The sequence below is a fragment of the Bombyx mori genome, chromosome 18, assembly GCF_030269925.1.
Source record: "Bombyx mori chromosome 18, ASM3026992v2".
In the NCBI taxonomy this organism is placed as follows: Eukaryota; Metazoa; Arthropoda; class Insecta; order Lepidoptera; family Bombycidae; genus Bombyx; species Bombyx mori.
Window position 1 is genome coordinate 10,635,214 of NC_085124.1, and position 19,135 is coordinate 10,654,348.

The 19,135-nt window shown below is 38.6% G+C and overlaps 1 protein-coding gene across 1 annotated transcript in view; it reads right to left on the bottom strand.

Moving 5' to 3' along the window:
- The window catches only part of LOC101737500 (G-protein coupled receptor moody), a 129,836-nt gene that overhangs the window by 81,969 nt on the left and 28,732 nt on the right, over window positions 1-19,135 (bottom strand). Inside the window, exon 2 of the mRNA XM_004928377.5 lies at window positions 124-164. The gene's annotated coding sequence lies outside the window, so the exon portion shown is untranslated. The remainder of the gene's footprint in view (window positions 1-123; window positions 165-19,135) is intronic.

Below are 19,135 nucleotides of genomic sequence, written 5' to 3' on the forward strand. Positions count from 1 at the left end.
TTCGCTAATTTTATATGAAGAAGAATTAAGCATTGATGTCGGCAATTTTCTTTATTTTGACAAAATGAAATTAAGGATGTTAACACCGAGTATAAAATAAATAATAAAAGTTCACAGACTCACCTTTAGATTGAGCTGAGCTGGATTTATGTAGAAAAGTGCATCTGAAATTAAAACAAACTCTTAACACAACAGTTATAAACTCCTGCAAAACCCAGCATCATATTGGAAACGTTTAGGAAGTTTTTAAAATCGATTCGATTGCATTCAATTTAGTAGTGGATCGGAACGTGGGTGTGTTTTTTTATGAAAAGTTGCGAATTTACTAAATAAATATTTTAAATATTAGTTTTTTTTTTATTGCTTAAATGGGTGGATGATCTCACAGCCCACCAAGTGTAAATGTTTACTGGAGCCCATAGACATCTACGACGTAAATGCGCCACCCACCTTGACATATAAGTTCTAAGGTCTCAGTATAGTTACAACGGCTGCCCTTCAAACCCTTCAAACCAAAACGCATTACTGCTTCACCGCAGAAATAGGCGGTGGTAACTACCCGTGCGGTCTCACAAGAGGTCCTACCATCAGTAAAACAAGATATTTTAAATTGATATTTTAAATTGAATTAAAATTAGATATTTTAAATTGATATTTTAAATTGAATTAAAATTAGATATTTTAAATTGAAATCGTTTTTCATGTTATGTTTCTAATTGTTTTGAATTTAAATATGTTTGGAACTGAGAAAACGATAAGTTTAATGACTCACTCCATCTTTCGTTGATGCACTATTTTCGCACTGGCGAGAGTTATATGTGCTGATTGATCAATAAATCACAATTTTATCGTTTTTGCACCGGCAATGGCGTTTTCACACGCGTAGTTTTTATTATAGTGTCAGCAGATGGCGTGGATAGCGGATTGAGGAAGAGGTAAGGAAAAGGAAGTCCCAATACTGATTGGAAAATAATATGTCGCTAAGAATCTACCCCATACTTGTGAACTGACTAGATAAGTTCAACAGCTTTCGGTAGGTAGGGTCATGGCTCTAACCCTGGCATTGCTGCTGTCCATGAGCGAAGGTAACCACTCACCATCAGATGGACCATATGCTCGTCTGCATACAAAGGCAAATAATTTTTTTTTAGGCAAGGTACTCTCGACTGTAATAACATCGGAAGGTGAAAGGCTATTTGGGTTAAGCGACATTTTTGCAACTTTACAGGAGAGCTACTTAAAGTTTAAAATTTGAGAAAAATATCTTAACAAAAAACTTCTTCGGCTTTTTGGAATTTTGGAATGGAATAAACATAATTAAAGTTCAATTAAAAACATCGAATTGTTGATGCTAATACCAAATAGAGCGGAAATTTAATTACAAATCAAATCAAAATCATGGGACTATCAGCTCAGTGAAGGTGGTAAAGTGAATAAAACATACCTTATGCATATTTTGTAAAGAGATTTGATTAGTATAAATTCTTATTTAAGATATAGATAGAAGTATACAATTTCTGATACTAAAAATTACCGCGGAACGTATTTAACTGTGTAAAATGGCGCTGCTTAATCTAAAATTCATATCTATGCAAAATTAATATTCGCGCATGTTCCAAAGCGAGTTGCACAAACGTCTCTCATGATCGTTTCAGTTTCCAGAAAATTCTCGACTTGTAAAGGCGGTCACCCATTCTCGCAATCAGTATGTTTAGTTTCTAAAACCGAGAGCATTCGGAGAAGGCTAGGATCGCATAACGGCATCTTATGGTTGGTAGCTGTTTAAAATTATCTGTACTCATTAAGTCCAAATATGTGAAACTCAAACCAAAATATACAAATGTTATATTTATAAATAAAATCACGCATAATGTCTCGAGTGTTACATTTACAGGTTCGCGCGTCTGAATGACAGAAATACACTATAGTTTTCATTTTGCATTCTCCGTCGTCTTACGATATAAATATCTTTAGAATTTAAAAGACTCACGGCTGAAACTTTGGTGTTTTAAATGGCTTAAAGTATAGATGAGCTTCATATCATCCTGGTATACAACAAAACTTTTGGGCCCACTTTGAGATGCGAGTTCAAAGTCTCAACTGCTACTGTTACACGGTAAAAATGGTATAATGCTTGGTACCCATGCGGTCTATACTTCCAACCAGAAGCAGCAAAAAGTTATTTTGCGTATTTATTAAAACTTTTATTCTATTTGGTTAGAACGATAAGCGATAGTATTAACTCTTTGTTCCCATTAGATTCGATCGAAACCTTCAGATTTACCAAAAAATAACAGAAAACCATTATAACATTTCATTCATTTATTCAAGGCTAGAAAAAGGTAAAGTTTATTGTAATACTCTTAATTTTGGCGACTTAAAAATACAAACGAAATAAAATCCTCAGTCTTATTTTAACGTTAATTGCTTTTCGTTAGTGTACTTAAAAGTTTTTAATGGTTTAAAAAACTATTGTTTTGACTCTTCTGACGCAGAGTTCATAGTAAAATTGTTGCGAAAGCTGTAAGGGAATTTAAAACGCTTGACACAATTTAATGACAAAAATATGCGAGGTTAAACTATAAAAGTTGTTGATGAAACATGAAAATGACATGAATTTGTCTATACGATTCATGAAGATTCAAAAAAATATTATTACATTTACGAGCCCACTGAGTTTCTCGCTGAATCTTCTCAGTGGGTCGCGATTCCGAGCCGCCGGTAGATTCTGCGAAGCACTGCTCTTGCTAGGGCTAGTGTCAGTAACGCCTCCAGGTTTAAACCTCGAGAGGTCACCTACACGTTAGTGTTACGCGGACATAGCCTCTCAAGGCTATCAGAATTAAGAGGAAAAAAAAGAGAACATTCGGAGCAATTAATTACATTTCATAAAATTTGGGTTCAATCCTAAGTATCGAAGTGGTTGCGGCATCCAGCTAATCCCGACCCGGCAAGCTGGTTTTCACCCAGCGGGGTATTCCGGAACACCAATGACACGGCTCGGGCGGCCTGACGGGTCAGCGTACCGTGGGGACCGGCGTCGTTGGTCGTTGACAATCACCTTGACGACCCGTCGGTCGGGTGTGACTCGGGGTAACGCCGCGAGTCTGCTTCTAGTGTTGGCAGCGGGAACCCCCCTACTCTGCCAGGTTTCTGAGCGTGGGCGGAGATTGGATGTCGGGTGAGAGAGTGTAAGGGACGTCGTTTGGTGGGTAAGGCCCTAAATCATTCTTGGGGCCGCGGTCTGCTCCTAGACCGTGAAGTCCTACAAACCCCGTGCGCCCCATAGGCGCGGACACCACGGAGCAAGGTTCTCTGACTATGCCCGAAAAAAAAATCCAGCTAGGCTAGGGAACCCGTTAATGCCTTGAGTTTGCCTGCCCAACTATAAAAAAATAACAAAAATATACCACACGTTTAATTTGCATGCAACAGAATTGAAACAATTACAAGTATACAAAACAATCTAAAATTTAAAATCTCATTCTGTCGCAAGTAAATACCGTAGATGTATAGGTAAGTTTGTCTCTATTCAGAGGCACTTTTCGAGTTACATCACCATTTCATGGAATTTCAAATTACAACAGTACTAAAGAAATTTTAAAATTATAATAAACTACATTTAAACTTTTTAGAAGCGTTCTATTAAATATTTTTCAAAATATATCTTGAAAGATTGAAAAAGATAGACAAAGAAGCAAATTTACGACTTCCCATTTGGTTCAGTTAAAGGCCATCGCATTTGGTTATTCGGTAATGTTTCTAACTTAACTTTCAACCACCCTGAAGGGCCTTAAGTAGTTATTAAAAATTAGTGACCTATTCAAGGCTTTGAGAATAGCCTGTAACGATATCAACCTGATGCCTTCTTCAGTAACTGCAACGTTACTGAGATTTCACGGATCATTTGCTCAGGGCAAATTGATACTCTCCTAACCATCTTGGGTTAAGTCCTTTTAATAGTAGAAGACGACGATTATTACAAGAAAGGGTAGGATTATTTAAATTTTGTTTTTAAAATAATTATTTTTAGGTAGTGGTACGATTTGTTCATTTTATGCTTATCAAATAATTAAAGTATTATTTAATTACGCGATGGGTTAAGGGAATGAGTGCGTATTCTTTTACAAAATGTTAAATACATAACTAGTCTGGCCATAAATACTGTTTCATAAAAACTTTTCTTTTATTCAACTTATTAATTATTTTGAATTTGGAACACGTATATCATTTTAAAAACTTCTTTCGATTTTGCGCCATTTCACATATTTTTTTGTGGTCATTATCAAATTACAATATGGAATGTGCTGTTAAAGAAAATAGGATTGCAGTGATAGCCTTGCACAAAGTGGGTATGGAGCCGTTGGTCATATTCCAGAAACTTCAAAAGCTTGATATCAGCCGTATGTTCGTATATCGTACTATCAACAGATACAACAACACTTCGTCTGTCGAAGACCAGAAAAGGTCGGGGCGGCCGCGTACTATTAGGCAAAGGCTGTTAATGCTGTTAAAGTCAGAATTCGTCGAAACCCCATTAGGCAGCAAAAAATCTTATCGCGAGAAATGAAGATACCCGCTAAGACTCTGTCGCGTATCATAAAACAAGACCTGAAGCTCGGTGCTTATCGTCAATATACAGGACATGCCCTAAATCAATCTTTACAATTAAAGATAGTGGATCGATCAAAACGCTTTCTGTCGCAATACACAGGTGAAAGGCACAGAAATATCCTTTATACCGATCAAATCAATTTTCACGATTGAAGAACACTACATTAAGCAATATAATAAAGTGTACGCTTACAGTTCTAAAGAAGCTGCTCAAGTGGTCGGAGAGGTACAAAGTGGTAATCATCCTGCGTCAGTGATGGTTTGGTGGGTATCTTATCAAGGAATCACAAAACTACATTTTTGTGAAAAAGGAGTGAAAACTTCAGCCAAAGTGTATCAAGTGTGTACCTACAGTTTTCGATCATGTTGTGAAACCTCTCAGCAATACACTTTTTAAAAATATAACGTGGACTTTTCAGCAGGACTCTGCACCTGGTCACAAGGCACGAATTACCCAAGCCTGGCTTGAAATCAACGTTCCGGACTTCATAAAATGGCTCTAAACGACACGGCGACATTAAGTCTCTTAAAAAGTTTTTGGAACAAGCAGTGGCGAAATTTCCCCTGGAAACAGTGCGTAAATCCAACTCGTGGCCAAACAGATTAAAGGCCTGTATAAAAGCCATTTTGAATAGAATATTTTTTTATTTTTTGCTGAGACCTTAATAAATAATAAGTAGGTATAAATTTTAACAATATTATATTGCTTCATTAAGTAAAATATATTTTCATTTGTAACAGAACTTATGGCTGGACCAGGGTATATAAAAGCTATTTTTTATTTTACGGTACACTAAAGTAACTGGGGATTTTATATTTTAGTAATTATGGCCTTCTATAAGTTAATAACACTACGTTGGCATTGAAAGAATCGGCATGTCTACAATTTAACAAAACAATGTAATTAGATAGGCAATTAAATAACAAACGCGAGACCAAGCCGTAACAGTAAACATCTATATATTAATACGTGAAGCAAAAACTTTGTATCCCTTTTTACGAAAATTGCGCGGACGGAGCAGTATGAAATTTTCCACACTTATAGAGAATATAGAGAAGAAGTGCACAATGTTAATATTTATTTTTAAATAATGCATAAAAGATACATTAAATCAATAAAGAAAACATTACACACACTACATACCATGTATTTGACGCACACACGCATGCATACTATTTATTGTCAAACTTTTGTTCTTGACGTCTGTGGTCAAATTGAGAATAGATTAAATATTGTTTGTCTTTGTTAATATTTTTTATAGTGTAGCCTTGGCGAAATTTGTGATTATAGAAGTATAAAATACAATCATAATAGTGTACAAACTTACAATTCCAATTAATTATAGTCGAATTTCGACTACTGCGGGACCTCTAGTATTGTATAATTATATGATTATTACTTTTATTTTGACATAAAGTTATCGGAAATACAAATACGAGTTACGATGAATTTAAGCAAAATTCAATAGGAAAACGTGCGTGACCAAAACGAACGAATGAAGACACCCAATTTCACATTTATCTTTCAAGAAAAAATGCTCAATTCGAATAAATTCTTCGTAACATCGTGAACAATAAACGCGGGATAAATGTTGTTCAAGGCTGAAAAGAAAATCCACAAAAAAAAATTCGTATCACAGACGGTTATTGAACAAAAATATTATTTTATCAAAAGGCAAATAAGCGCGCGTGAAAATACTATTTCGTTTTATGCCCGCCTCACCGAGAATCGAGATTTATACAATGGAGTAAATTGAATACTCTAGAAGTTTCCGATGTTCAAGAAATCGTTTATTTCTTTTTTTTTGCTTGTAATTCTCAGGCAACCGTGGGGTGGGTGATGATTGTGGTCAGTATAGCATTTGAAATGACTCTGGTACCAGCATTTTTTTATAAATGTTTCCCAATATTTTTTTTACTATCGATGAGTTAGCATATACCTTAGTGCTTTCAGAAATTTCAATTAAATTTAGTTTTACAGAAAAACTTAGTTTAGAAAAAAAAATAGTTTTATATCACTACATAGTATAAAACAAAGTCGCTTTCTCTGTCCCCATATCCCTATGTATGCTTAAATCTTTAAAAGTACGCAACGGATTTTGATGCGGTTTTTTTTAATAGATAGAGTGATTGAAGAGGAAGGTTTATATGTATAATAACATCAATTAAATAGTGGAGAAATCAATAATAAATTACATTTTCCAAAGCGAAGTGAGTGCGGGTCGCTAGTTATTAAATAATTTTTCTTCACGGTATTCTAAAATGGTAATATTTTATAATATTGTGTGACTTAAAGAATAAAAGTTTTAAATGAACATTATTTACGACCTTACAAAGACGTGAATGGACTAGATGTGAATATTTTATGATGTCTGCTTATTTTGAATAGCTATTGGTTTTTTATTTAAAGCATCGAAGTAAAGAATTCTTTCCACATCGATCTCTGTCTAATATGATATATGAAAAAAATAGATAGAAAAGATGGGTTATTCCATCAGTTAACAGAAGTATCCAGATCAGGGAAGATTTATAAATTTCGCATTAAAATCAATTTTACTAATGCCTTTATCCACGTTTATGTAAAGTTCCTATTTCTATTACATTAAATGTTCACAGATACAAATTCATACAGTATTCGTTTGGCAGGAAATATTTTACAGAGACTTTAGTTAAGACAGAGACATGACATCAAATGATCCATACTCTCCACTATTTAAGATGCTGAAATTAGATTCGTCTAGTTTTGGACCAAATTAAGATGAGGTTTTGATTTCCAGACTTATAATTTTACTTGTATTAAAAATTTAAGTAAGTGCTTAATCTTCTATTCCGACAATGGGTTTTTATAATGTGGGGTGTTTATATTTATTAAAAAAATTAACGTATTCCCTGCAAACGTAACTAATGGATCGCGAATTTAATTAGCTTGCCTTTAGCATGTTTACTTTTTTTTTATTGCTTAGATGGGTGGACGAGCTCACAGCCCACCTGGTGTTAAGTGGTTACTGGAGCCCATAGACATCTACAACGTAAATGCGCGACCCACCTTGAGATATAGGTTCTAAGATCTCAGTATAGTTACAACGGCTGCCCTACCCTTCAGACCGAAACGCATTACTGCTTCACGGCAGAAATAGGCAGGGCGGTGGTACCTACCCGCGCGGACTCACAAGAGGTCCTACCACCAGTAACTTACCGCTATAATAAATTGTTTTATTATAGGGGCATTGTTTTATTATAAATTGTTTTATTATTCTATCAAATGTCTATTTAAACTAGTTTTAAGAAATCACTAAAAATACAATAAAATTGAGTGGTTAATCAAAGTATATGGATTTAATTTATAATAGATCGTGATCATCTTTTAACAATTCTATTAGTCGTAATAGCTGTTATCTCTTTTTTCATACATACGCCAACACCTGATATCTAACGTGGACAAGAAAAAAAACATTAGCAATAAAAAACAAACTTACGGACACCAAATAAATATGTCTCTAGAGGAAAGCTCCAGCAAATAATATAGACGAAAAACCTAATCAATGCTTTTACATGTTTTCCGTTACAACTTTGTTCTTACGTGACCGACCTCATAAAAAGGCAGACAGTAAAAAGATGTCAATGCTGGCGAAGTAATCATAAAAAATATTATGAGTTATTAAAGCTGAGAGTAGGTATGTCCGCAGAGATTTCGCTGTGCCATCTATTGACGTGTCGATTTTGAGTATTTTTTGGGTTATGTTGCACTTAAAGACCATTGTTAACATAGGCTTGTGACGAAGTGGTCGACGAGCGAATAAATCCATAGACACAGCCCACTGAGTTTCTCGCCGGATCTTCTCAGTGGGTCGCGTTTCCGATCCGGTGGTAGATTCTGCGAAGCACTGCTCTTGCTAGGGTCAGTGTTAGCAGCACTCCGGTTTGAGCTCCGTGAGCTCACCTACACACGTTAGGGTGAAACTGAAATAGCCTCTCAAGGCTATCCAGCATAAGTAGGAAAAAAAAAGTTTACTTAGAAAGCGTTAAAGTGACTGTTTCATTTTGCAGAACCAATAAAATGTTGAATAAAATTCAGTCTGTTAACGGTAAAATAATTATTACGTAAAACTACAGTGTATATGATAAATTCGGTGATGACCCTAATCGTAATTTGAACTCAATTTGGCAAATGTACCTGTGCGAGCTTAGCTTGAAGTTAAAAATCGATTTCATATTTTGAAATTTAAGTTTATTTATTGTCTTAAACATAAATTACAAAAACAGTTCTAATTGATGAAATATTAGTTTGTCAGTTCATATAATTAATATGCTTTATATATATTTATATATAATATGTTTATAGAAATGGACAGCATTATTTTATCATTCAAAACAGAACAGAATAATTTCCTTATTATTACTTTGCTTCTGTCGTGCGTGATCACGAAAATTGTAGTTAGATTAAGCAAATAATATATTAATTTAATAAAAGTAGTTTTAAATTTTTTTTTATTGCCCTTGTAGGTAGACGAGCATACGGCCCATGGTGAGTGGTTACCGTCGACCATGGACTTCAGCAATGCCAGGGGCAGAGCTAAGCCGCTGCCTACCACTAAACTAAATTATTATTTTCTTCTTTTCCCGAACTATAGTCTGTACTTTGATACGTCTTTTAAATTTTATCACACAGGTCTAGACTCTTTAAAACATACTTATTTTCATATGGTGATAGGAAAGGGTCTGAAAATTCTTAAAATTTGTGTTTTTTTTTAAATTACTCGCTCATTATATTTCAAAACTAAAACCCACCTTAGGATATGATTTTTAAGGACTCAGTATAGTTACAACGGCAGCCCCACCCTTCAGACCGAAGCGCATTACTGCTTCACGGCAGAAATAGGCAGGGTGGTGGTACCTACCCGCGCGGACTCACTAGACGTCTGTACACTCTACACCATTTTGCATAAACTTACGTACTCAACTTACGTGCTCAACAATTACTTGATATCTAATTTATGATGTTTGCAAACTCATTAGGCCGTGAAGCAATAATGCGTTTCGGTTTGAAGAGTGGGGCAGTGGTCGTAATTATACTAAAACTTTAGGACTTATAGCTCAAGGTGAGTGGCACATTTACGTTGTAGATGTATATGGGCTCCAGTAACCACTTTTTTTTTTTTTTTTCCACAGGAGAAAATCGCCGGATCCCCACCCGCGTGGCAGGTGGGGTATGTGGGAGTTGAACCTCACTAAAAACTCCTGCCGCCCACAACCGGCGCCCTACCTCGGACCGGGCCGGAGCCCAGTCGGGGCTATTGAAACGGCGGGACAGGGTTGACGCAGAGCACATTACATCCATCCCACCGTCCCACGGACGCCGGACCGGACGAAAGGTGAGACGTCCTTCGCCACGATTCACCCAGTCATCAAAGACCGGGTAAACCGCCTCGACGGTCCGTAGCCCCCACGTGGGGTTGGCCAATCGCCTCGACCACGACTCGAGCACGGACCGCCGAGAATGGGCCTTCCGCGCCCGCAGCTCACTTTCGGGGAGACGTGCCACGCCCCGAGCACGAAGCTCGCTGCGCCACCGATAGTCGGCAGCGAGCGACTCCGCCTCCAGATCCCATGGCGGCGTCCCCGCCAAAACACACGCCGCCTAGAAGGAGACGGTGCGATATCCGCGAATGACCCTGATGGCAACGGTGCGCTGCGGCCGGCGCAGGAACCGAGCCATAGTGGCCCGGTTACGCGGCTTAGCCCACACAGGTGCACCGTACAGGGCCATCGATCGCACCACCCCCGCGTAGAGGCGGCGCACAACCTGATCCGGTCCCCCAATATTCGGGAGCAGCCGGCTCAAAGAACCGGCCGTCCCCATCAATCGGGGGACCAGCTCCGCAAAGTGAGCACGAAAAGCCCACCGGCTGTCCAACACGAGGCCGAGGTACTTCAACTGCACCCCGACCCCTATCCGGACGCCTCCAACCACGATGTGGGTGTCAACGGGTGGCGCCCCCCGCGGCCCGTGAAACCACAGAGCCTCGGATTTATTGAGCGCCACGTCGAGACCCAGCCTCCTTATCCTTCCGACGACGAGGGCCACTCCCGCTGTGGCGAGACGGACAGACTCCCTATAATCATCCCCCCGGGCCACGACCAACGTGTCGTCCGCGTAACAAATAACGCGGAGGCCCGGGAGGAGGGCGCCCCTCAGCACCCAGTCGTACCCGATATTCCACAAGAGAGGGCCGAGAACCGACCCCTGCGGAACACCACGCACGACCGGAAAACGATGAAGGGTCCCACCGTACCCGGTACATACGACCGACCTGGCCCACAAATAGGACCCAACCAGCCGGCGGAGGTAGAGGGGCACTCCATGCCTCTCCAGTGCCCCCCCTATCACGGTCCAGGGCAGAGTGTTAAATGCGTTGGCGATGTCAAGAGACACCGCCAGCGCCACCCCACCCCGAGAAACGGCCTCGTCCGAGAGAGACCGCACGCGAAGAATTGCATCCACGGTCGAACGGCCCTCCCGGAAGCCGTACTGCTCCGCCGACAGGTCAGGCCCCACCCCGACCAGGTGCCGAACGATGCGGGCAGCCAGAATACGTTCCAGCAATTTTCCCGCCTCGTCCAGCAGTACGATAGGACGATACCCGGCGGCTGTATCCACCGGGCGCCCCTCCTTCCTCAACAACACAAGTCTACCCGTCCGCCAGAGTGACGGAAACCGTCCCGACTCCAAGCAGCCATTATATAGCTCAAGGAGCCGGTCCCCCAGGGCACCGAGGGCCAAGGCCAATACCCGGCCGTGGACTCCGTCCGGGCCGGGGGCCGTGTCTTTCGCAGTCATCTTGACAACGGCCACCCGGAGCTCTGCCTCGGTTATACGGGGCACCTCAGCAGGAGCTTGGCCGTCGACGGTGTCAGACGGCCCGCCCATAGCGGGAGGGACAAAACCCTCCCGCTCCTGCGGGAACAACGCCGAAACGATGTCCCGCAGCTGCTGAGGCTGGAGGCGCTCAGTCATAGAGGGGGCCCACGGGCGTAACTTGCCGCGTACCAATTTGTATGGGCTCCCCCACGGATCCGCTTTGAGCGCCTCCAAGAGTCTCTCCATGCTCTGTTCCTTGGCCCGCCTGATGGCCAGCCGCAGGGCGTCCTTCGCAGCGCGATATTCGCGGTGCAGCCGAGCTTCCTCCTCCGCGAACGCGACAGGCTCGTCGCGCCACCGGCGGCGGCGACGGCGGTGTCTAGTGCACTGGCGGCTCGCCCGAATGGAGACCGCACGCAGTCTTGCAATTTCGGGCGACCACCAGGGCGACTGTCGCCGTCCAGAATGCCGAGGGCCGACCCGGGGCATCGAGGCATCACATATGCGGTGCATCGCGCCCCGGAACCATTCGGCCTCGGTTTCCACATCGACAGGTTGTGGGCGCTTGGGCGCCCACGCCGCCACCATAGAGGCCTCCACCAGCTCCAGTAACCACTTAACACCAGGTGGGCTGTGAGCTCGTCCACCCACCTAAGCAATAAAAAATAAAATAAAAAAAAGACCGTGGGCGATTTGTTCCCAGTTATTTATTATTAGGAAAAGCACTCTTAATATGCCCACAAACGAAATGTGAATTATTAGAATTACTTAGAACGAACTCCGCTTTAGCTGTATAGTGAATGAACGATTTGACAAAATTATGTGTCCGCATTCGTGAGGAAAACAATAAAATGCCGTTTTCAAACGGACATTTCTAAACACAGTGCAGTTCCGTTTATTATTTATGCGTCCTATTACGTAACGATATTAGAATTTTGTTCGTAATATGAACTGAAATAGGTTAATTTTAGCACGAATTTCTCGTTACGTATTTCGATTTCCCAGTTAGGATTTTCTCAAAAATTTTCAGGGATTTTGATTATTTATTAGTTGCCTAGAATTTTTCCTGAAAATCAAGATTTTCAAAATCATGGAAATTCAAATTTTGGTTTCGGCTTAAAATGAAAGAAGATTTGATTATGTTTACAAGTCGTGATGGTCTAAACTTAATTAAATACGTAATTGTCTATAGCATGATATTGTCTTCGGTTTTCGGGAGTCGTAGAAAATACGATTAAAAAGACTTTTGCGGTTTAAATTTCAGTATTTATTGTCAATACGTTATTTTTGAAGTTTCGAATACTCGAGAGACGTTGACATCCTACACTATCAGCTAGGCCAAATGCTTATGCCACTACTGCCAGAATGCCGTTGAAATTATCCCACTAATCCCACTGCCTATTTCTGCCGTGAAGCAGTAATGCGTTTCGGTTTGAAGGGGTGAGGCACCCGTTCTAACTATACTTCAAATCTTAGAACTTATATCTCAAGGTGGGTGGCGCATTTACGTTGTAGATGTCTATGGGCTCCAGTAACCACTTAACATCAGGTGGGCTGTGAGCTCGGCCACCCATTTAAGCAATAAAAATAATCTAAATCAAAGTTGACTCCTTAACAAATGTTATAGAATAATATCTAGGCATTCCAAAAGACCTCATGCACAGATGCTGTTATTTCCGTAGTCTATTTGCGGTGCTCGTAACATAACTTAGCTTTATGGTACGCAGTGCGGCGTTATTATATCTATACCAAACGATATGTTTATAAATACACTTCCGAACGGAACGTATCGTTTGGTGTTATTACTCTATTATTTACACTCGAACTCTTTTGAGACTGAGCCGTTTTGCTTGATAAAGTAATGAATATTCCTTTAATCTCGAGAGGCTCATCGTGACTGGTAAGGTAGATGGGAAAAGACCTCGGGGGCGCAGCCCAATACGTTGGTCCGACCAGATCCGCACCGCTCTTGATTCCGCGTTTCACAACGCCCTCCACACCGCCAGAGACAAGAATGGATGGAGAAAGATCGTGCGTGCGAAGGTGATACAAAAGGGTGGTCACGACCCTCAGCAATGAGGAATACGACGCAAGGAGGAGGGATTCCTTTAATGCCTTGTTGAATGATGTAACAGAAGAACGGATGAGCTCTCGGTCTCTAGGATTACTTGAGTGCCGCCGCTTGTCTTGAGGCAGTCGCCGAAGTCTTAATTGTTTTGTGATAATATTTTTATTGCTGTCCAAATCAGACGAAATGATGTCGTAGCTGAATTATATCAGAAATGTCAGAGGTACAGTCAAACCAATATTAAATCTACACTAATATTATAAAGCTGAAGAGTTTGTTTGTTTGAACGCGCTAATCTCAAGAACTACTGGTCCGATTTGAAAAATTCTTTCAGTGTTAGATAGCCCATTTATTGAGGAAGGCTATAGGCTATACAACATCACGGTAAGACCAATACAAGTGGAACACCAATAAAGAATGTTTCAAAATAAGGGTTTAACATTGTACAATTCAAAAATATATTCACTTTCTACGTAAATGAAGTTGGGAGTAAAATTTAGCATTATGCCAAAGTAACTATTCCATGCGGACGGAGTCGCGGGCAATAGCTAGCTAATTTTATATAATGAAAGGTGTTCATTTTATTTTAAATTTAAAACTTCAGGGGTTTGACAAGAAATCTCTCTTATTTGAAATCTAACTAATCATAATTTTGTGGACGAAATTTTTTCTTCTAGTTTTAAATTCAAATTTTAGCTGGTTTTATTATGTTACTAATTTGGATTGAGAATACGTGGATTTCATACTAATATTATAAAGAAAATTTATAAAATAAGTGTTGATTAGAAATTTTAATATATTTAGGATTTTTCTCACGTTTATTTATTCTTTAAAATATTTTATTTTCATCATGGCTAACCTCGTTAAATCCTTTATTGTACAATCTAGTAGAATTATATTAATAGTAATCTATTGGCTCAATTAAGTCTTCAAACTATTTATTCTGTCATTGTATTTATTGAAATATCTTGAAAGAGATTAAAATATTTGGACATTCGACTTGAGCATACTTTTGATTATCTTGACTGGCTTAAAAAAACTTAAATTTTATTAGTAAAAAATAAAATTCGTTCGCTAAAAATAAAAACAAATAAAACGGATATACTTTATATTCAAATTTATACATATTCAAATATTCCTAAAAGGCACAATAAAACCCTAAAAACTAATTAGTTAAAAAAATTATTAAGCCTCACCAACAAAATTATAAATTATGTACCGTAATTACATGCCGTAATGTATATGAATTCACACAAAAGACGCGGTTTCCGTGTAATGAACACATTGTACAAATTCTACAACTGTGAATCTTGTTTATTTCATACTCGCAGCCCGCTCCGGCTCCGCTCGGGTCAACAAAAATTTCAATGATATTTGACGTTGTTTTATTTTTTTAAATAAAATAACACTTTTGCGGCACATTGCGGCATAACTATAATAGACATATGCTGTCGCGACACTCTTTGTAAGTAATAATGTGTTCTACAAAGTCGTTGTACATTAATTTATTCTATCATCAACATCAATAGTTTTCGCAATGCACGCGATGTAAAGAATATTTTAGGTAATTTTTTTACACCTTGGGTTACATTATTGAAATTTTAGAAAGGATCTCTAATTTTTTCCAAAAAAAATTATAGCCTACGTCACTCGGGAATAGTGTAGCTTCCAAACAGTGAAAGAATTTTACAAATCGGTCCAGTAGTTTCGAAGCCTATTATTCATTACAAACAAACAAACAAATCTTTCCTCTTTATAATATTATATTATATTAGTACAGAAGTATAGATTAAAATGCTTGATAAAATTAATGTTTTAAAAAGATCTTTTTATTATTTGTACCTCTACAATACATTAATGAGGTAAGTGCTACTGCGTATGTAGATTAAGCCCCTTTTTGCTATTGTTCTGCTCAACTTTATAGCAGCTTTTGTTTTCGACGCAGCAGTTTTGTGTGCGTTTCGTTGAGTGTATTGCGGTCGAGAGTTTTTCTGGAATAATCAAACTTTTGATTGGACTTGGGATTTTACTTTTTACCGGTCCGATCGATATACAAGATTCTAAATCTATATATCTTAATATGTCTCACATATAATCTTAGTATTTGGCTTATCTTATCATTTTAGTAAGTATAAAACTTCATTTCATACAGATACATCAGAAAATTTATTTAGCAGTAAAAAGGCATTCCTAGATTTGAACACATAGACGATGTCATATATTAAAATTGTATTCTTAGTATTTATTGTAATTTGACCCAGCGGGATATCCCGGAAAATTCAATTATTTTTTTTGGTTGGGCGAGCTTACGGCCCCCCCGGTGTTAAGTGGCTACCGGAGCCCATAGACATCTAAAACTTAAATGCCGCCACCCACCTTGAGATAAGAGTTCTAAGGTTATTGTTACAACGGCTGCCCCACCCTTCAAACCGAAACGTATTACTGCTTCACGGCAGAAATAGGCAGGGTGGCGGTACCTACCCGTGCGGACTCACAAGAGGTCCTACCTAGGTCGTGTGGTGTGGTCATGTGGTGCCATTTAGGCGGGCTTCGGGTTGAACGCTGACTGAGAGCTCTACTGGATGTGATGACGGCGACCGGGAGGCCATGGAGAGAGATGTAATCCGCCCTGAATGCGAGACGTTATCCCTGCTTCGGTTGTCTCATCCGAGAAGCAGACGCGGGTTGATGACCGATAGAGTTTTTTAAGCTCTCAATGTCAAGATGCTGGTGTAGCCGCAGCTGTGCGTAATCACATTCTACGTATTTTTTAAAGTGAAATTTCTATTTAACCAAATTCAGTTATTCAATGTATCTCGAAAAACTTTTACTATTTACAAATTGACTGAAGTATCAATTCTGAATAATATATTATCATGTACACTTATAAAACAAAATAAATTAACCAAATTATGTTTGACAAATGGACATAGCTGTAATATTTGATAAAGTTGTCTATATTACGCTTCTCACTGAAGATCCAATAAAGTTTAGAATATATGTAGCAACAACGTATTTCATAGCACTTGATCCGTTCAATTTTTTCACGTAAAAAGTCAGTAAAAGAGAGGGTTTAAAATGAATACTATAAAATAATATGTAAAAATGTTAGAAAACTAGCGTCTGGAGGACATAAAAGTTGAGAATAGAATTTCGTGCTGGATTATCAAGTTTTACGACAGGCCGCATGTGGAGAACAGTTCGGTGCGTCTATATTAATCTCCTTTATATATATATATATATAATATAATATCTACACAGACGTTTTATTTGTGGTAGAAAAACGGTAATATATCTTTATTACTATTCTTCTCGCAAGTTTGGCCAAACTAATCGGTCCTGCGATGCACGCATCCAGCGGATCCCGCTACCTCTAATCCACCGTTCCCACTAAAATTTAAAGCCATGAAAACACAAAGGTTTAGAATTAGGTATAAATGTATAAAGTTATTATTTTTTTATCAATTAATTATTCTAATTGTTTGTCAGTTCACTGAGTGTTAATTATATTATATATTTAATAAATAATTAATTATATTAAATATTTAATAAATATATTAAATAATTATATTAAATATTTAATAAATAATTAAGTTTAGTACGTAAATTTTCTTAACATTTTTTTTTTTTTTTTTGCAAAATTGTCACGTCCTATGTGACACAACACTTTGATTTTCTAAACCCATTAATAATCTAAAACTCATTACTAACTTAGGCTTGTAAGATGGTTCTAAAAATATTCAATACACGATGTTAATTATTATTTGTCAAATTAATTATGGAACGTAACTACTTGTTTTGTTTTTAACTGTTTGTTTTTTTCTTTTCTTAAAATTTTTCATTTGCTCGTATATAGTCTTCGATCAACAATAGTAACTATATAGTTGACACACTTAACTTCCTAATTTTAATTAACGATATGTGTTAATATGTTGAATTTAAAATAAAATAAACAAATAAACACATACCATAAATGCTTAGCTTGTAACTTTGAAGACGGTGTGTGTGTGGAGTAATCTTAAAACTGGGTAGGTCAGGTGAGTTCAATTTGAATAATGACAATACAACGTTTACCTACAAAGGCGTGATCGCCGATATTCTATCGAACCCTGCTTTTCATTAATCAGATATTATAGAATAGGTACTATGTATTCTATTCAGGTATCCGATGTTAGTGGATATATAGAGATCTTCCATTAATTGAAATTTGTGACTGTAAATTTTTATGATAAATACCGCCTTAAAAATAACATTGGAATTCTTTTTAAATGCTCTGTCGTTATCTATAGTAGTAAACGGATAGATTTTTAGTATTTAAGATTATTAGGTCTAATGAATGCATATAATACCTTTCTTTCATGCATATTGAATATTCTAGATATTTAAAAATAATAATAATAAAAAATAGAAAGGGATATCAGTTATCTGGCCCTTGAGACTATACTCAACAAATGTTCACGATTGACTTTTTTTTTTTTTTATTGCCCTTGTAGGCAGACGAGCATACGGCCCACCTGATGGTGAGTGGTTACCGTCGCCCATGGACTTCAGCAATGCCAGGGGCAGAGCCAAGCCGCTGCCTACCGCTTAATACTCTCCACAAGCCTCGTTTGAAGAAGGACATGTCATAGCGCTCGGGGAACACCGTGGAGGGGAGCTCATTCCATAGCCGGATGGTACGTGGCAAAAAAGACCTCTGGAAACGCACTGTGGATGACCGCAGTGGCTCCAGGTAGTATGGATGAACTCTACTCCGGTGGCGGGCGGTGCGATGGTAAAAACGAGATGCCGGTATCATCTCGAACAATTCCTCAGAGCACTCCCCATGGAACATACGGTACAAAATACAGAGGGAACCGAAGTCCCTCCGCAGACCCAGAGGTTCCAAACGATCCTACGGTGAAACCCGCAAATTACTGGGTAATTACTGGTGGTAGAACCTCTTGTGAGTCCGCGCGGGTAGGTACCACCGCCCTGCCTATTTCTGCCGTGAAGCAGTAATGCGTTTCGGTTTGAAGGGTGGGGCAGCAGTTGTAACTATACTGAGATCTTAGAACTTATATCTCAAGGTGGGTGGCGCATTTACGTCGTAGATGTCCATGGGCTCCAGTAACCGCTTAACACCAGGTGGGCTGTGAGCTCGTCCATCCATCAAAGCAATAAAAAAAATAATAGTATAGTAAATACAGAATATTTACGTTGAAGAGTTTATTGCCTTTGAATAGGAAAATTGAGTATACGAAACGTGAAAAGAGAACTTGAAAATAATAAACGCGACGTTGGACCGTCAAGGTAGTTTCATAAAAATTAATCGAATGAAAGAAAAAAACGTGGAAAAATAATATTAACCGCGAATGAATGTAAACAGTGATACCAAATTCATACGAAACAAAAATATCGTAACAAAATGTTTGAATTCTTTATTTGTTTATCAACTACAAATTGTTTTTTGGTAGTTTTGGGAAATTCCAATACACCAACTCAATATTAATACGAATATTACTCGTTCTATTGTCGACGTCCGGCTCGTTAAGTATTTGGATTAATGGAAAATAGGTATTAGATTTATTGGTGACTTGCTTTATTTTCACAAT